The following is a 16,980-nucleotide window of genomic DNA, read 5'->3' as shown; positions in this document are numbered from 1 at the left end:
CTAGGTTCAAACCCGGCCTCAGCCACTTCCCAGCTGTGTGACCCTGGGCAAGTCACTTGACCCCCATTGCCCACCCTTACCACTCTTCCACCTATGAGACAATACACCGAAATTAAGGGTTTATAAAAAAAAAAAAAAGGGGTGGGGGGGACAGCTGGGTAGCTCAGTGGATTGAGAGCCAGGCCTAGAGACGGGAGGTCCTAGGTTCAAATCTGGCCTCAGACACTTCCCAGCCGTGTGACCCTGGGCAAGTCACTTGACCCCCATTGCATACCTTTACCACTCTTCTGCCTTGGAGCCAATACACAGTATGGACTCCAAGACGGAAGGTAAGGGTTTAAAAAACTTTTTTTTTAATTATAAAAAAATTTTTAAAAAGAGAGATGACAGGGGCTTGTAGTGAATAAAAAATTGGGGGTAGTGAAGAACCAGAGACAGGACCACAAAAATTGAAGTGAAGCAATAAGCACCAAGGAGAGTAAGTAGAGACAAAAACTGGGGAAGATAACTGGGATTAGGTAAGAAGGATTAGAAAACAAGTTGACAAATTAATAAGAATCACTGAGGAATAGGGGATTCAAAGAGAAGGAACAGATACGAGGTGCACCTGCAATGAAATAAGAACACTAATGGGGCAAGAATGAAGGGATGGAGAAGAAAACAGGAAACTGGAAAGGATGTAAACTAAAAGAAGGAATGAGGCCTTTGGGACAATGGAAGGATCAGACAAGGAGTCATGGGGGAGGGTGACAGGAGGGCACATCTGGGGAAGTAGGGAGAGAAATAAGAAGATGGAGAGAAGTTTAGGGGAATGAGCTCAGAGGGTACAGTGGCACACTGATGGATGAAGAATGAATGAACACAAGACTGGAAAGGTGACAAAAAGTCAGGCCTGGGGCATACCTGTGAGGACTAGAAGTATGTTGAGGATGAGACAATTGGGAAAAAATGGGACTCTAAGTCTCTCCAGAAGCATCAGCACCAGAGGACTCAGTGGTAAGGCTTATGGGACATGAGAATGGTGTTAAGGTAAATTGGAAAGGGACAATGAGTTAATGGGGGGAAGAGAACAGTGACAAGGAAATGGAGTAGCATATACAAAAGAGGAAAAAACAAATGGCACTGATGCAAGCTTGTAAGAAGAGGAGTCTTATGGAAACACGGGAAAGAAAAATAAGGTAAAAATCTAGAATGATTATGGAGCAGGGAGAAGAAACAAGAGATAGGGAGAGATGAGGACAGAGAAAGAAAGATGGGGAGGGAATTAGAATAGAGGAATATGGGGGAGTTATGGAGAAGGGATGGGGAAGAAGATGTGAAAGAGATAATGAGGGAGAAGAAATGGAGAGGAAAGGGAAGAGATGGGGAAGAAAAGAGACAGGCGTGAAATGAAGAGGGGGAAGAATTGGGAGAAGAGATGGGGAAGGAGAAGTGAGCAGAGGGAAGAGAGGGAAGGAGAAGAGGTTAGAGAGGGAACAAAAACTGGAAGGAAGGAGAAGAGACAGGCAAGAGGAAGAAGGGATTGCAGAAATGGGATAGGAGGAAAGATGAGATAAGGGGAGGGAAAAGGGATGGGAAAGGGAACTGATGGGAGAGCTGGGGAGGAAGAAGGGATGGAAGGGAAGAGGAGAGGAGAGATGGAAAGGGAGAAAAATCAGGTAGGAAGAAAAGATGGTGAAGATAGGGAGAAGAGAAAAGATCAGAGATATGAAGGTGGGAAAAGGATTGGGGAAAGGGGAGAAGAGATGGGGAAGAAGGAATGAAGAGAGGGGGACAGAAAAGAGATAGAGAGGGAGAAAGAATAGGAGAAAAGGGGAGGGAGATGATATGGGAGAAATGGGAAGGAAGAAAGGATTGAGAAGATGGAGAAAAAGGAGAGATGAGAGAAGGGAGAAATGAGGAGGGAAAGGAAACTAGGAGGGAAAAGGAAGGAGGAATAGGAGAGAAGGGGAAGGAGAAATGAGAGGATATGGAGAAAGGATGGGAGAGAAGAGGAGGGAGAAGAAATGAGAGATGGAGAGGATGGAGGGATAGGAGATGGGGGGAGGAGAGACGGGAGGGAGGGGAAATAGGGAGAGAGGAAAGATGGAGAGGGAGGAGGAGGAGAGATGAGAGATGGGATGCGGAGGGAAGATAAGAGATAGGGAGGGAGGAGAGATGGAGAAGGAAGAGAAATGGAGAAGGGGGAGAGATGGGAGGGAGGGAAGATAAGGAGGGAGGAGATGGGAGGGAGGAGAGATGAAGACGGGGGTGGGGGAAAGAGATGAAATATGAGGAGACTCTGGAGACTTCACGCCAGGGGGACGAGAGAACTGGAGGGAATGAGGGAAGCGAGAGCCGGGGCCGGGCCCGGTTCGGCGCCTGCGCTCGGACTGTCCCATTAGCCCTCCCTCGGCCTGGGCTGCCCCCAACCTCGCTCAGCCCCACTTAACCCCCATATCCTTCCCGCGCGGCATCCGCTCTCTCCCAGCCAAGCCCGGGACCTGGATGTTCCCGGCCTACCTGTCCAGGCTACAGCCAGCTCCTGCTCCTGCTCCGGTACCAGCTGAGTCTCCCACCTCAGCCTCCGCCGCAACCACCTCCCGATCCTCGGTCCGGCCAAAACTTTTCCCATTAACCCCGGCACAGCGGCGGAGGCGTCACACGCAGCGCAGCCTCTGAAGGCCACGCCCCTCATGCGGTGACGTCACCACGCACCCTCCTCTTCCCCCCCACCCCACCCCGGCCCATCCTCCTCCCACCTGCCTCTCCCAGCCCTTCCCTCCAGCTGAATCACCACTTAGCCTTCCTCCAACCCAGTCTCTCATCCACTTCGCCCCACCCCCTCTACAAACACTGGCCAATTAATGAGTCCCAATTTTGGCTTAGGCTACGCGCAGTGCCTGCTGCCCTGGGCTTAACTGCAGCGCCCCCTGGTGCCCTATTGTGGGCATTACAAACGAGAAGGGAGCCACCGCTCGCAAGGAGTGGGGCTTGTGGACAGGTAAACGCTTGCAGCAAGTGCTGGAATTTTTATTTAGCCATCTCTTCACAGATTGGGAGGAACCAGTCCAACTGTTAGAGCCCCGGGGTAGGAGTGGGCTCTTTGCTTCAAGGAGCCCCAGGTCTGGACTCAAGTAAATCTGGATTCACTGGGGAGGGGAAGGGGCAAATATAATTTGATCCGGTAAGAGGAGGGAATCTGTCATTCAACAAACATTTTTTAAGCTTACATAGTATGCCAGATACTGTACTAAGCACTAAGCACACACACAAAAAAATCTCATTTGATTAAACAAGTGCTCCACTAAATAGGGGTGGGGGATATTAACTGAAGATATTTAGGCTCAGAGAATTTAAATGAAGCCACACAAAGTCAAACAGCTAGTTAGTAGTATAGACCTTGAACCCAGATCTTCCAAATGGGCAGAGCTCTCTCTCCTAGCATCTAGGGTTCTGCACCGAAAAGGTCTTTTGTCCAAAACTTCAGCACTGGCCTTGGGGCAAATGTGCAGAGGACCCAGAACCTGAAAAAGAGAGGAGCTGATATATGATAAATATCAGGATAAAAGTCAGGAATCAAAAAGATCTTGACATATTAGAACACTGGGCCAAGCCTAATAAGATGAAAGATAACAGAATAAAATATGGCAAGGTAGCACCACAAATAGGATGCTGGGTCTGTAGTCTGGAAGACATCTTCCAATGGGTTCAAATCTATCCTCAGACATTTTCTTGCTCTGTGATCTTGGGCAAGGCACTTAACTTTGTTTGCTTCAATTCCTTATCTGTAAAATGAGCTGGAGAAGGAAATAGCAAACCACTACAGTATTTTTGCAAAGAAAACCCGAAATGAAGTCACGAAGAGTCAGACACTTACTGAAAATAAAACATGCATTCAGAAAAGTCAATTTACAAGTTAAAGATGGAGGAGGTGTGGGTAGACAGCAGTTCTGAAAATGATCTAGTATGAAAAAAACAAATGGTCAAAGGTTATGAATGGTTTTCAGAAAGAGAAATGTAAAATATCAACTATAACCAAAGAGAGTATAAATCACTAATGATAAGAGAAATGCAAATTAAAATAGTTCTGAGATCTCACCTCATTACCAACAAATTAACAAATAGGAAAAAAGATGGAAATAGTCATTTTCTCCTTTAACAGATTGCCTCTATCACCATCTCAACTCTGTCACTTATCTTCATTCTCTTTGGGTCTGCTACTTCTTATTGCCTAAAAATTTGTCCAAGTATTCTCCAGCTGCAGAAAACCCTCACTCAGTTCCTCCATCCTTGCTATCTATCCTCCTATATCTCTTGTCCTCTGTGACTAAGCTCCTTAGGAAGACAGCCTACAATAGGGGTTTCCATTTTCTCTTCTTTCACTCTCTTGCTGTTGACCTATTTGTGTCTGACTCTTCATGATTCCATTTGGGGTTTTCTTAGCAAAGATATTGGAATGATGTACCATTTCCTTCTCCAGTTTATTTGATAAAAGAGAAACTGAGGCAAAGTGTTAAATGATGACTTGCCCAGGGTCACACAGATAGTAAATGTTTGAGGCCAGATATGTACTCAGGAAAATGACTATTCCTGACTCCAAATCCAACATTCTATCCATTTTACCATTTAGCTACCCTCTTAAAATCTGGTTTTTGACATCATTCCTTCAAAGCTGCTCTCTCCAAAGTTATCAATGATCTCAATGGCCAAATCCATTGGTCTTTGATTTAATTATGTCTATGCCTATGATTCACAAATCTACTTATCCTGCCCTAACCTCTCTCCTGATCTCCAGTCTCACATGTCTAATTGCCTTTCTGACATTTTGAATTGAATGTCCAGTCAGCATATTAAACTCAATATGTCCAAGACAACTTATTATCTTTTCCTCTAAATTCTCCCCCATCCCAGACTCCAGACTTCCCCATTACTGTCCTCTTAGCCCCTCAGACTCACAAACTAGGTGTCATCCTGGACTCCTCACTCTCTTTCAACCTCTATATCCAATCTGTTGCCAAGATCTTCCAGTTTCACCTTTGCAGCATCTCTGAGATATGCCCCCTCAGATACTGCCACCATTTTGGTGCAGACCCTTATGGGCTTATACTTGGACTATTATAACAGGTGGACTTGTTCGCTTCAAATCTCTTCCCACTCCAATCTATCCTCTATTTAGCCATCAACGTGATTTTCTTAAAGTATATTTCCAACTATGTCATCTGTCCTTCACTCCTCCCCCAACTCAATCTCCAGTGGTCCACCAACCTTCATTATCTATTCCTAACCCTCACTCCAATCCCACATACATAACACCACCACTTCCTTTCCAGTTTTCTTATATCTTACTAACCACCACATATTCTTTTATCCAGTGACACTGGCTTCCTGCCTATTCTACAAATAAGACATTAGGGGCGGCTAGGTGTATAGAGCACCAGGCTTGGAGTTGGGAGGACCTGGATTAAAATCTGGCCTCAGACACTTTCTGGCTGTGTGATCCTGGGCAAGTCACTTAACCTTGTCTGCCTAGCCCTTGCCCCTCTGTCTTGTTACTGAGAAAGGAGGGTTTAAAAACAAAACAAAACAAATAAGACTTTTCATCTCTCTACTGTAGGCATCTTCTCTGGCTGTCCTCTATGCCTAGAATCATCTCCCTCTTCATCTCTGCCTCCTGACTTCCACCAGCTAAAATCCAGCCTCTCCCAAACCCTATTAATTCTAGTGCCTTCCCTCTTTTATTATTTCTTATTTGTTTGCTTATTGCCTCCCCCTTTAGATTATGAGCTTCCAGAAGGCAGGGACTATCTTTTGCCTCTTTTGTATCCCTCAAACCTAGTAAAGCCAGAAACATAGTAGATTAATCAATTAATGAATAATAATTACTTAATTAATAAGTAGATTAATAAATGCTTATCAGCTAACTGACTGGAGAAAGACAAGCACACTAAGTTGCTACTGGTGGCTCTGCAAATTAATCAAAACATCTGTGAAACAAATTGAAAGGAAGGCAAGAGAAGGAAGTTAGTGAGTTGTGACAGAGATTAACAACAAAAAAAACTCATCAGTAAAACAATGGAAAGTGCATAGGAGAAAAAGACAGTTCAAAAGGAAAATAAAGAATGCAATTTTATTACTACCTTATCAGATTTAATATATGTTTTAAAAATTATATGCAATAGTAATTTACAGTTTCAGATACAATATTCTTTTGTTATTGTTGTTCAGTCACATCTGATTCTTTGTGACCCCCTTCCGAGTTTTCTTGGTAAAGATACTGGAATGGTTTGCCATTTCCTTCTCCAGATCATTTTACAGATGAGGAAACTGAGGCTAACAGAGTTAAGTGATTTGCCTAGGGTCACACAGCTAGTATTTGAGGCCATATCTGAAGTCAGGATGAGTCTTATTGACTCCAGATCCAGCACTCTATCTACTGTGCCACCTAGCTGCCCCAATATTCTTTTTATTCTTGCTATATTAAAAACAACTTGTATTTGTTGATGAATAAGTTTGTAATAAGAAAGACAATTTAAAAGAAAAAGAAAACAAATTGAAAGTATACTAGAGGGGCAACACCAGACTTAGAGTTGTCAGGAAGTCCTGGTTTCAAATAAGACCACAGATAATCCCTAGCTGTGTGACTCTGGGCAAGTCACTTAACCATGATTACCTAGCCGTTGCTGCTCTTCTCTCTTAGAATTGATACTGAAAGAGGGAAGAGCCAACACTGCAGAGAAGGTACAGGGACCCATCTGATTACCCTCTAAAAATGATATAATGCCTCAGAATGAATTCTGGAGCAGCATAACCCACAAAAAACAAGGTGAAGTAATTTTTCAGCCCAAAACAATTTAGCAGGCCAGCATGAGGAATCCAGTGCACTGGAATAAAGCTGGAACGCAGTACCTCAGGGCAAGCCCCACAGACGTCATCTGGAGAATGGCTAATTTATAGCAAATGGTTATAATGGAATATTATTGTGCTGTAAGAAATGACAAGTAGAAGGAACTCAGAAAAACCTGGAAAAACTTATATGAACTGAAGTAGGTGAAGTAAGCAGAACCAGAAGAACATTGTACAGTGACAGAAATACTGCACAATGAACAATGGTGAATAATTTAACTATTCTCAGCAATAAAATGATCCAAAACTATCCAAAATGTCTCATGATAAAAAATGCCATCTGTTTCCAGAGAAAAAGAACTGAGTCTGAATCCAGACCAAAGCAAACTTTTTTACTTTCTTAATTTTTTTTTCCTATTTGAGTTTCCTTCCACAAAAAGAATAATATGGAAAAAATGTTACAAGATTGTGCATGTAAAATCTGAATGAAACTGCTTACCATCTCAAGGTGGGTGGGGGCTTGGGGGTGGAAGGAGGGAGAGAGAGAATTTGAGACTAAATATTCTTTGCAAAATGTTGGAAACTATTTTAATATATAATTGGAGAAAAATAAATTTTAATACATTAAAATTTTTTAAAAGAATTCATACTAAAAAGATAAAGGTTTGAAAAATATGCTCAAAAAGTGACTAAATTATTCCTCCCCTTTGAACCATTACTTGATATATAATCCTCAAAGTATCAAAGACAACCAGAAAAGACCCATATATGCCAAAATATTTATAGTGGCAGCAAAAAAAAAATGTTATCTATCAATTTGGGGACAACTGAGCAAATCATGGCATATGAATGTATTTTTCAATTTTATTTTTCTTTATTCTGAACTTAAGAAATATTAAATAAGATAAGCATTTCTATGTACAAAGTAGAACAGAAAAAGAGAATCATACATGAAACTGAATCTACTTTGTATGGCTTGCTTTTTCTTTTAAGTATGTCAAACACATAATCTTTAAAGTTGTCTTGTTTGTCTGGCTTTCCTTCTATCTTTTATACATTTAAAAATTCTTCAACTATTCTCTATTCTCTGTTCTTTCTTTCTTTCTTTGATTTTCTATTACTAGGCTCCTTCTCAACTCTTCTCCCAAAATTTAAAGAAAACAAACCCCTTGTAATGGTCAAGAAAGATAAATATGTCCTAAAATCTGTACCTTATTGTGAATCTTAAGACTCCTTTCTGTCAGAAGGTGGGTAACATGCTTCACTGTTGATCTTCTGGAATTGGTCATTCCATTATCAGAGTTCTTATATTTTTCAAACTTGTGGTGGTGGTTTGTGGGGTTGTTATCGTATATATTGTTCTCCTGGTTCTGCTCACTTTACTCTTCATAAATTTGTACAAGTCTATACAAGTCTTTCCAGGTTCATCTGAAACTATCCCTTTATCATTTTTTACAGTACAATAATATTTCATTATGTATATATACTAGTTCTTAATTGATGGGTCTCAATCCCCCTTCATAGTTTCTAGTTCTTCGCCACTTACAAAAAATTTGCAATGAGTATTTTGTACATGTAGGTCTTTTTTCTCTTTCTGTTATTTCTCTGGGTAAAAGATTTGTAATAGTATCAATAAGTCAAAGAACATACTTATTGACTTTTTGGATATAGTTCTGGATTCCTTTCCAGCATGGCTTGAACTATTTCGCAACTTCACCAACAATGCAATAATATACTTGTTTTCCTATAGCCTTTATAACAATGATCATTTTCTTTTTGTCACCATTGCCTATCTGATAAGCATGAGGTAGAACTTCAGAGTGATTTTAATTTGTATTTCTTTTTTTAACATAAAATTTTTTTTAGTTATATGTAGAAACAATTTTGGACAATTGTTTCCTGACATTTAGTGAACCAAATTCTCTCTCTCTCTGCCCTATCCCCAGTGGTAGTCTGATAAAGTATATATCAGTGCTTTCATGTAATACATATTTTCCTATTTCCCAAGTTATGACAGAAGACACATATCACACATACAATAAAAAAACTAATAAAGGAATTAAAATGAAAGATGGTGTGCTTTCCATTCCAGATATGCTGGATAGCATTAAGAATACTTCCAAATCCACAATGTCAGTCTAGGAAGTTAAAGATAATAGTATTTTTAAACTGTTGTTATTGTTATTAATAAATGCTTGTTACTTTAAAAAAAAAAAAAAAAAGAAAGAAAGATGGTATGCTTTGACCAGCAACCCAATTCTAACAGTTCCTTCTTTGGATGTGGAAAGCATTTTTATTTATCATGAGTCTTTGCGGGGATGATCTTGGTATCTTGTTTTGCTGATAGTTTAGTACTTCACAGTGGATCATTGGATGAGATTTCTGTTAATGTATCCCCTGTTCTGGTTCTGCTGCATCAATTCACGTAAGTATGTACAGGTTTTTCTGAACTTAATTGTATACCACAACTTGTTCAGCCATTCCTCAACTCATGGACAACCCCTCGGCTTCCAATTCCTTGCTACTACAAAAAGACTGCTAAAAATATTTTAATATATGTAAGCCCTTTTCTCCTCTCTCTGCTCTCTTTGGCATACAGACTCTATAGTGGTATTGCTGGGTCAAAGGATATGCATAGTTTTATAGGCCTTTGAGCATAGTTAATTTGTTTTTCTTTATTAGTGATTTGGAGAAATTTTTCATGTGGCTGTTGGTAGTTTGGATTTATTCCTTTGAGTACTGCTCATATATTTCCATTGACCATTAATCTATAAGGAAAGGCTTTTTTTCCCTATATATTTGAATCAGTCCCATATATATGTATATGTTGCTATTGGTTTGTCTAAGGTCATGATTGCTATTTTTTTTTTTTTGCCTTTTTAAATTCAGCTGAGGCATAATAGATTTTGTTTTCATGCCTCATTTTATGTCTGTGTGAATCTTTATGTTTCAAATGTGTTTATTAGAAAGATTATATTATTGGCATCTATTCTGCTATCCTCTTTCATGTTATGGTGAGACCATCTCAATGACATTCAGTTATTATTGATAATTGGGTTATTTATTCCATCCCCTTGCCTTATGCTTTTTATCTACTTGTTTCCTGCCCTATCTTCAAAAAATAATTAACTGATTTGTTTGTTTCATTTAAAGACCCAGTTAACTCCATCCCCTTCCTCCATTAGAGAAGACATTATTTGACAAAAAAGATATATGTAAATATAAAACTATGTCTTACTTATTTCTATTTATCAGTTCTTTCTCTGGAGGTGGACATACACAAGTCACTCTTAAACAACATTTCTGTGGCCGTATATAGTGTTCTCTTGATTTAGCTCATTTTATTCTTCATAATTTCATATGCCTTTCCACGTTTTTCCAAAATTAACCCATTTGTTATTTCTAATGATGCAATAGTATTCTGTCACAATCATTTGCAACAACTTGTTTAAGCATCCTCCAATTGATAATGTTATATTGAAAACTCTGGGAGCAGAGAGGCTCACCCTTGATTGATGGGTGAGGACCGTTGGATCTTAGAATGTTCCCAGGGGCTGTGAGGACAGGGGAGAAAGCAGTTGGCCCAGGGGGGTATAAATACCCTGGCAGCCCTGACTTTTGGTTCCTTTCCTTCCCTTGGACTGGAGATCTGTGGATCCTGGTCTTCTGGGATTAGTGATTTGCTTGGCTCAACCTTGCAAGATCCTCCTGTCTTGTTCCTTACTAGCACTGTCAACCTGTACTCAGACCATCCCTCTTCTGATTCTACTGCCCCTAGATATTAGGAAATCAAATCATCTGTAGATATCTAGGTTTCCCAGGGCCCAGGAGGGATCCAGGAAGTGGGCAGGAGAAGAAGTGGGTGGAAGGGGTGGTATACCTGAAGGCTGTTTAGGCATAACATCTAGCAGAAAGAAGAAGAAGCTGAAAGATATCAAGCAGCAGCTTGCCTACTCTGGTTTGGCTGTGGCCAGGCTAAGCCAGAGAAGCTAACTATCCTGAAGCAATTACCTGCCTACAGCTCTGAGGGTTTATCATTACCAAATTAGTTAGGGTTTCCCAATTCCTCTATCCATCCCCAATACCCCATCTTTGCCAATTATAGATAAAGCCTTTCAAGTACCTTCCTGGAGTGGTTATTTCATAGCTTCTCTGGGAAGGGAGATACGCAGTCAGATAAACCATTATCAAAGCTGACAGAGCCCAATATCCAATATCAATCAACCCCAGGTGGGACCTGAAGGGATACCATCCATTGACCTGAAGGATCCTGCCTGGGCACTGTTATAAAGGAGGGAGGTGTCACATCATCTAGCTAGGGCAAGCCTCAGTTGATCTTGCCCTAGCCACCTATCTGGACTCCACTGCTGTCACACAATTACTAGTGGTAGTATCCAGTTAGTTCACCCTCTCCCTCTCATCTATACACTTCTTTATTTATATAACAATAAGCATCCCTTCAATTTCTAGGTCTTTGCATCACAAAGACAGCTGTTATAAATATTTTAAAATGTAGTTTCTTTTCCATTCTTCTTGGTCACCTTAGGAAATAAACCTAATATGGTATGTCTGGGTCAAAAGGTATACACAGTTTTATAACACTTTGAGCTTAATTCCAGTTTGCTCTCCAAAATGGTTGGATCAATTCATAGTTCCACCAACAGTACATTAGGGTCTCCATTTCTCCACATCCCTTTCAACATCTGTTTTTTTTTTTTTTTATCATTTTAACCAGTATGATAGCTATGAAATGATATCCAAGTTTTTAAATTTTCATTTCTCTAATCAATAATGATTTAGGTAATTTTTTGTATAGTTTTATATAGCTTTGATTTCTTTATCTAAAAACTGTCTTCATACCTTTTTACCATTTATCAGTTGGGGTATATTTGACAATATTCTCTCTATTTTAGATATGAGATGAAAGTCTATAAAATTTTTTTCAACTTACTGTTTTCCTTCTAATCTTGGCAACATTAGCTTTATTTGTACAAAACTTTTCATTAAAGATTATCCATTTTATATCTTAAAATTCTATCTCTTTATTCATAAATTCTTCTCCTATCTACAAATCAGATAGGTAATCTGTTCCCTATTCTTCTAATTTGCTTATGATCTCTCCCTTTATGCATAGGTCATGTATCATTTTGATCTTATCTTGGTAAATGATGGAAGATATTGGTCTATATCTAGTTTCTTCCAAACTGCTTTCCAGTTTTTCCACTAATTTTTATTAAATAGTGAATTCTTATTCCAAAAACTTGATCTTTTGTCAAAGACAAGGTTACTATAATCTGTCTTTTACAATTGTTTTTTGTGTGTTGGTTCTGATCTACTTTTCTATTTCTTAGTGTTATATTGAATCTCTGGGAGCCAGGAGTCCACACTGTGATTGACAGGTGGATCCGTTGGATGTTGGAATGTTCCCGGAGGAGCGTGGGACACAGAAGAGGGCAGTTGGCCCAGGGGGGTATAAAACCACCCTGGCAGCCCTGGCAGGGGTTCCTTTCTTTCCCTGAGACCCGAGATCAGTGGATCCTGGTCTTTTGTGGGATTGAGACTCACAGACTCAACCCTGCAAGCTCCTCCTGTTTGTTCCTGTACCACCAACAACCTGTACCCAGGCCATCATCTCTGATTCTGCTGCCCGTAGAAATTAGGAAATCAATCATCTTAGTTATCTAGGGTTCCCAGGGCCCAGGAGGGATCCTGGAAGTGGGCAAGAGAAGAAGAAGTGGGTGGAAAGGGTGGATATCTCAAACTGGTTAGGTATATCATCTAGTGAAGAAGAAGCTGAAAGATTATACAGCAGTTTGCCTACTCTGGTGTGGCTGTGGCCAGGCTGTGCCAGAGAGAAGCTAACCATCCTAATTCCTTTACTTGCCTACAGTTTAGAGATTCATCATTATCATTTTAATTAGGGTCTCCCAATACCTCTGTCCAATCCCATTATCCTCCTTTGTTAAATACAATCAAAGTTTAAAGTGCCTTCCTGAAGTGGTTATTCAAAGCTTCTTTGGGAAGGGAGAAATGCAGTCAGATACCAACTTTACCAAGCTGAAGAGTCCATTATATAATATCAATTAACCCAGATGGGTCCTGAAGGGATATCATCCATTGACCTAAAGGATCCTGCCTGGGCAACTGTTATAAAGGAGGGAGGTGTCATATCACCTAGCTAGGGCAAGCCTCATTTGATCTTGCCCTAGCCATCTATCTGGGCTATCTCTGTTGTCACACATTTACCAAGGTAGTATCCAGTTTAGGTTATCATCCTCTCTATATACATCATCTACATACATCTAGTAGAGAGAGAGTATCATTATAACATTAGCCAGAACCAAATAGTTGTGGTTTTTTTTTTTTAACCCTTAACTTCTGTGTATTGGCACTTAGGTGAAAGAGTGGTAAGGGTGGGCAATGAGGGTCAAGTGACTTGCCCAGGGTCACACAGCTGGGAAGTGTCTGAGGCCAAATTTGAACCTAGGACCTCCTGTCTCTAGGCCTGACTCTCAATCCACTGAGCTACCCAGCTGCCCCCAGAACCAAATAGTTTTACTGGTACTGTTAGACCACCTTCCTTTATATTTCTGTTCATTCCTTTACTATTCTTGTCCTTTTGTTTTTCCAAGTGAATTTTGTTCTTTTTTATTTCATTAAAATAAATTTTCATAATTTAATTGGAATGGTATTAAATCATTACATTAGTTTAGGTAGGTTTGTCATTTTAATTATATTGGCTCTGCCTATCCATGAACAATTAATATTTCTCCAATTATTTAATCTGACTTTGTATGAAATAGTGTTTTATTATTATATTCATATAGTTTCTGGGTTTATTTTGGTAGATATTTTCCTAGGTTAGTGATGGCAAACATGTGTAGCCATTTTCAATGACATGTGGCCACATGCGGCTACATACAGAGAAGTATGGGGCCACATGCCGAGGATGAAACATTTGCTGTAGTGTAGTGTAGACACTCTGTGCACTATAGATGACAATTCTACCTATATTAATTTACCTATTTCGGTTTATTAAATACAGTTATATATTATGATTATACATTTTTGTTATTTAAACTATAAATATTGCAAAATTATGTTTTTTTTCTCGAAGTGACACACCACCTGAGTTATGCTTGGTTTTTTTGGTGAATTTTGACACACCAAGCTCAAAAGGTTGTCCATCACTGTCCTAGGTATTTTATTCTATCTATGGTTAGTTCAAATGGGTTACCTCTTGCTATTTATTCTTGCAGGACATTGTTGGTTATATATAGAAATGCTAGTGATATCTGTGGGTTTATTTTATATCCTGCTGCTTTGCTAGAATTATTGATAGGTTCAGCTGATTTTTTAGTTGAATCTTTAGGACTTTTTATATATATTATTATATTTTCAGAGAAAAGAGATAGCTTTATTACCTCTTTGCCTAATCTGATTCCTTTACTTTCTTTTTCTTCTCTTATTGCTATTGCTAGCATTTCTAATACAATATTAAATAATATTGGTAATAATGGTCTTCATGTTTCACTCCTGATCTAATAGGGAAGGCTTCCAACTTATCCCCATTATAGATAGTGTTTGCTAATAGTTTTAAGTATGTACTTCTTCTTATTCTGAGGAAAAATCCATTTATACCTATGCTTTCAGTGTTTTTAATAGGAATGAATATTGTATTTTGTAAAAAACATTTTCTGCATCTATTGATAGAATCATATCATTTTGGTTACTTTTTGTTGATGTAATCAATTATGTTAATGAAATGGAAATAGATGTGTGTGTTCTTTCCTCCTCTGGCCAGTTCAGATGAGAATCAGGTTCAAGATGGGGCAGCTAGGTGGCTCAGTAAATTGAGAACCAGGCACAGAGATGGGAAGTCCTGGGTTCAAATTTGACTTTAGACATTTCCTAGTTGTGTGACCTTGGGCAAGTCACTTAACCCCCACTGTCTATCCCTTACCACTCTTCTGTCTTAGAATCAATACAAGACAGAAGGTAAAGGTTATTTAAAAAAAAAAAAAGAAGAAGAAGAATCAAATTCAGGGGTCATCTACTTCCCACCACTTCATCCTTTGTGTTAGACTTTCATTTATATACCCTGATTATGTTAAGATAGTTTCCCTTATCTTTCCTTTCCTTCCCTCCTCTCAAAGTATTTCTCTTCCCTTCCTTTTCCATTCTTCATTTAGGATCATCAAGACTTCTAAATCAGACCTATTCTCAGGCCCTCTGTCTAATTAAACCCTCCCTCTATAATATTTGATGGGTTCTGATATATGTATCATCTCCCCATATTAGAATGTAAAAAGTTTATTCTTGATCCGTCTCTTATGATTGTTCATGTTTAACATATGTTTCTCTTGACTCCTGTGTTCATACTTCACATTTTTAAATTTTTTATTTAATTAATTTATTTAGAATATTTTTCCATGGTTCCATGATTCATGTTCTTTCCCTCCCCTCCTCTCCCCCAACCCTCCCATAGCCAATGAGGAATTCCATTGGGTTTTACATATGTCATTGATCAAGACCTATTTCTACCTTATTAATATTTGCGTTAGGTATACTTCACATTTTCTAAGCAGATTTGGTCTTTTCATCAGAAATAATTGGAAGTGTTCTATTTCATTAATGATCCATTTCTTTCCTGTAGGGTTATATTTCATCTTGCTAGATACATATATAGGCTTAGTTCTAAGCCTACATAAAGTCTTTGTTTTCAGGAATATTCTAAGCTCTCCAGTCCTTTAAAGTAGAGGCTTTTAAATCATGTGTGATCCTACCTATAACTTCTTGGTTCCTGGAATCCTTTCTTTCTGGCTCCTTACAATATTTCTTTTTTTGACCTGGAAGCTCTGGCTATGAAGTTTCTGAAGTTTAAAATTTTTGCTTTCTTTCATGAAGTGATTTGTCTTTTTGTTTTCACTTTATCCTCTGGTTCTAAAGGAATAAGGTAATTTTCTTTCATGATTTCTTGAAATGTGATGTCTAGACTTTTTTTTTGTCAGAGCTTTCAGGTAGTCCATTGCTTCTTAAGTTATATCTATTCAAACTGCTTTTAGTTGCCATTTTAGTCTTTTTACTTTCTTTTAATATTTCTTGTTGCTTTGTGATGTTTTGGCTTCCATTTGGTTCATTTTAGTATTCAGACAGTTTGTTCCTTGAGTAAGAATTTGTATCTCTTATGCCAAGTTGTTAATTCTCTTTTCCATCATTTCTTCCACATCATTTCTCTTTTCTATTCTTTCCCTTTAATATTTTCATTGTTTTTATAAAAACATCTTAAACTCTTAAAAAGGGTCCTTGTTTCATCTCTTCTAAGAATTCTAGTTGAATATGTGTCCAAGCTATTTTCTTTAGGCTTAATATCTATAATATTTTGGAGTCATTCTCTTCTTCTCAATTTGTATCTTGAGAATCCCTATGGCCATAATAGTACTTTCAAATTGGATTCTTTTTCTGTTTGCACATTCTTTCAGCCTACTTCCTGACTTCAGACTTTATGTTAGGGCTGGGCTTAGGTCACTTCTAGAAGGAATGTATGGAATGGTCTTGCCATGGCTTTTGGGGGGATATTCAGTATTGTGTTATTCCAGGATCTCAGAGACAACTCATTTTGGGGACCTGGAAACTTTCCATGTTCCAATACTGGTTTAATCGAGGGCAAAGTCTGCTAGCTTCTCCTGATCTGAGCTCTGAAAGTTCTATGGATTAAGTCTGAACAACAGGCCTGGCTCTGTTTGGAGTTTCAGAAGATTGTTGATAAGATTCAGTTACTATCATCAGGCAATTAGAAAGCTCTGTTGATTCATTCCTTCAATAAATATTTACTTAGATTCTACTGTATGAGGGCAACCAGGTGGCTCAGTTGACAGAGAGCCAGGCCTAGAGATGAGAGGTCTTGGGTTCAAATTTGACCTCAGACACTTCCTAGTTGTGTGACTTTGGGCAAGTCACTTATTGCCTAGCCTTTACTGCTCTTCTGCCTTGGAACCAATACATGGTATTTATTCTAATATAGTAAGGGTTTAGGAAAAAAAAAAAAGAGTCTACAATGTGCCAGACACCTGGTTCTGGAGAAGGAAATGGAAACCACTCTAGTATGTTTGCCATGAAAACTTTAAATGGACCCAGGAAGAATCAGACATGGCC

This window comes from Gracilinanus agilis, chromosome 4, assembly GCF_016433145.1.
Source record: "Gracilinanus agilis isolate LMUSP501 chromosome 4, AgileGrace, whole genome shotgun sequence".
Lineage (NCBI taxonomy): Eukaryota > Metazoa > Chordata > Mammalia > Didelphimorphia > Didelphidae > Gracilinanus > Gracilinanus agilis.
The sequence above is the reverse complement of the archived record's forward strand: the minus strand, read 5'-3'. Positions refer to the sequence as shown.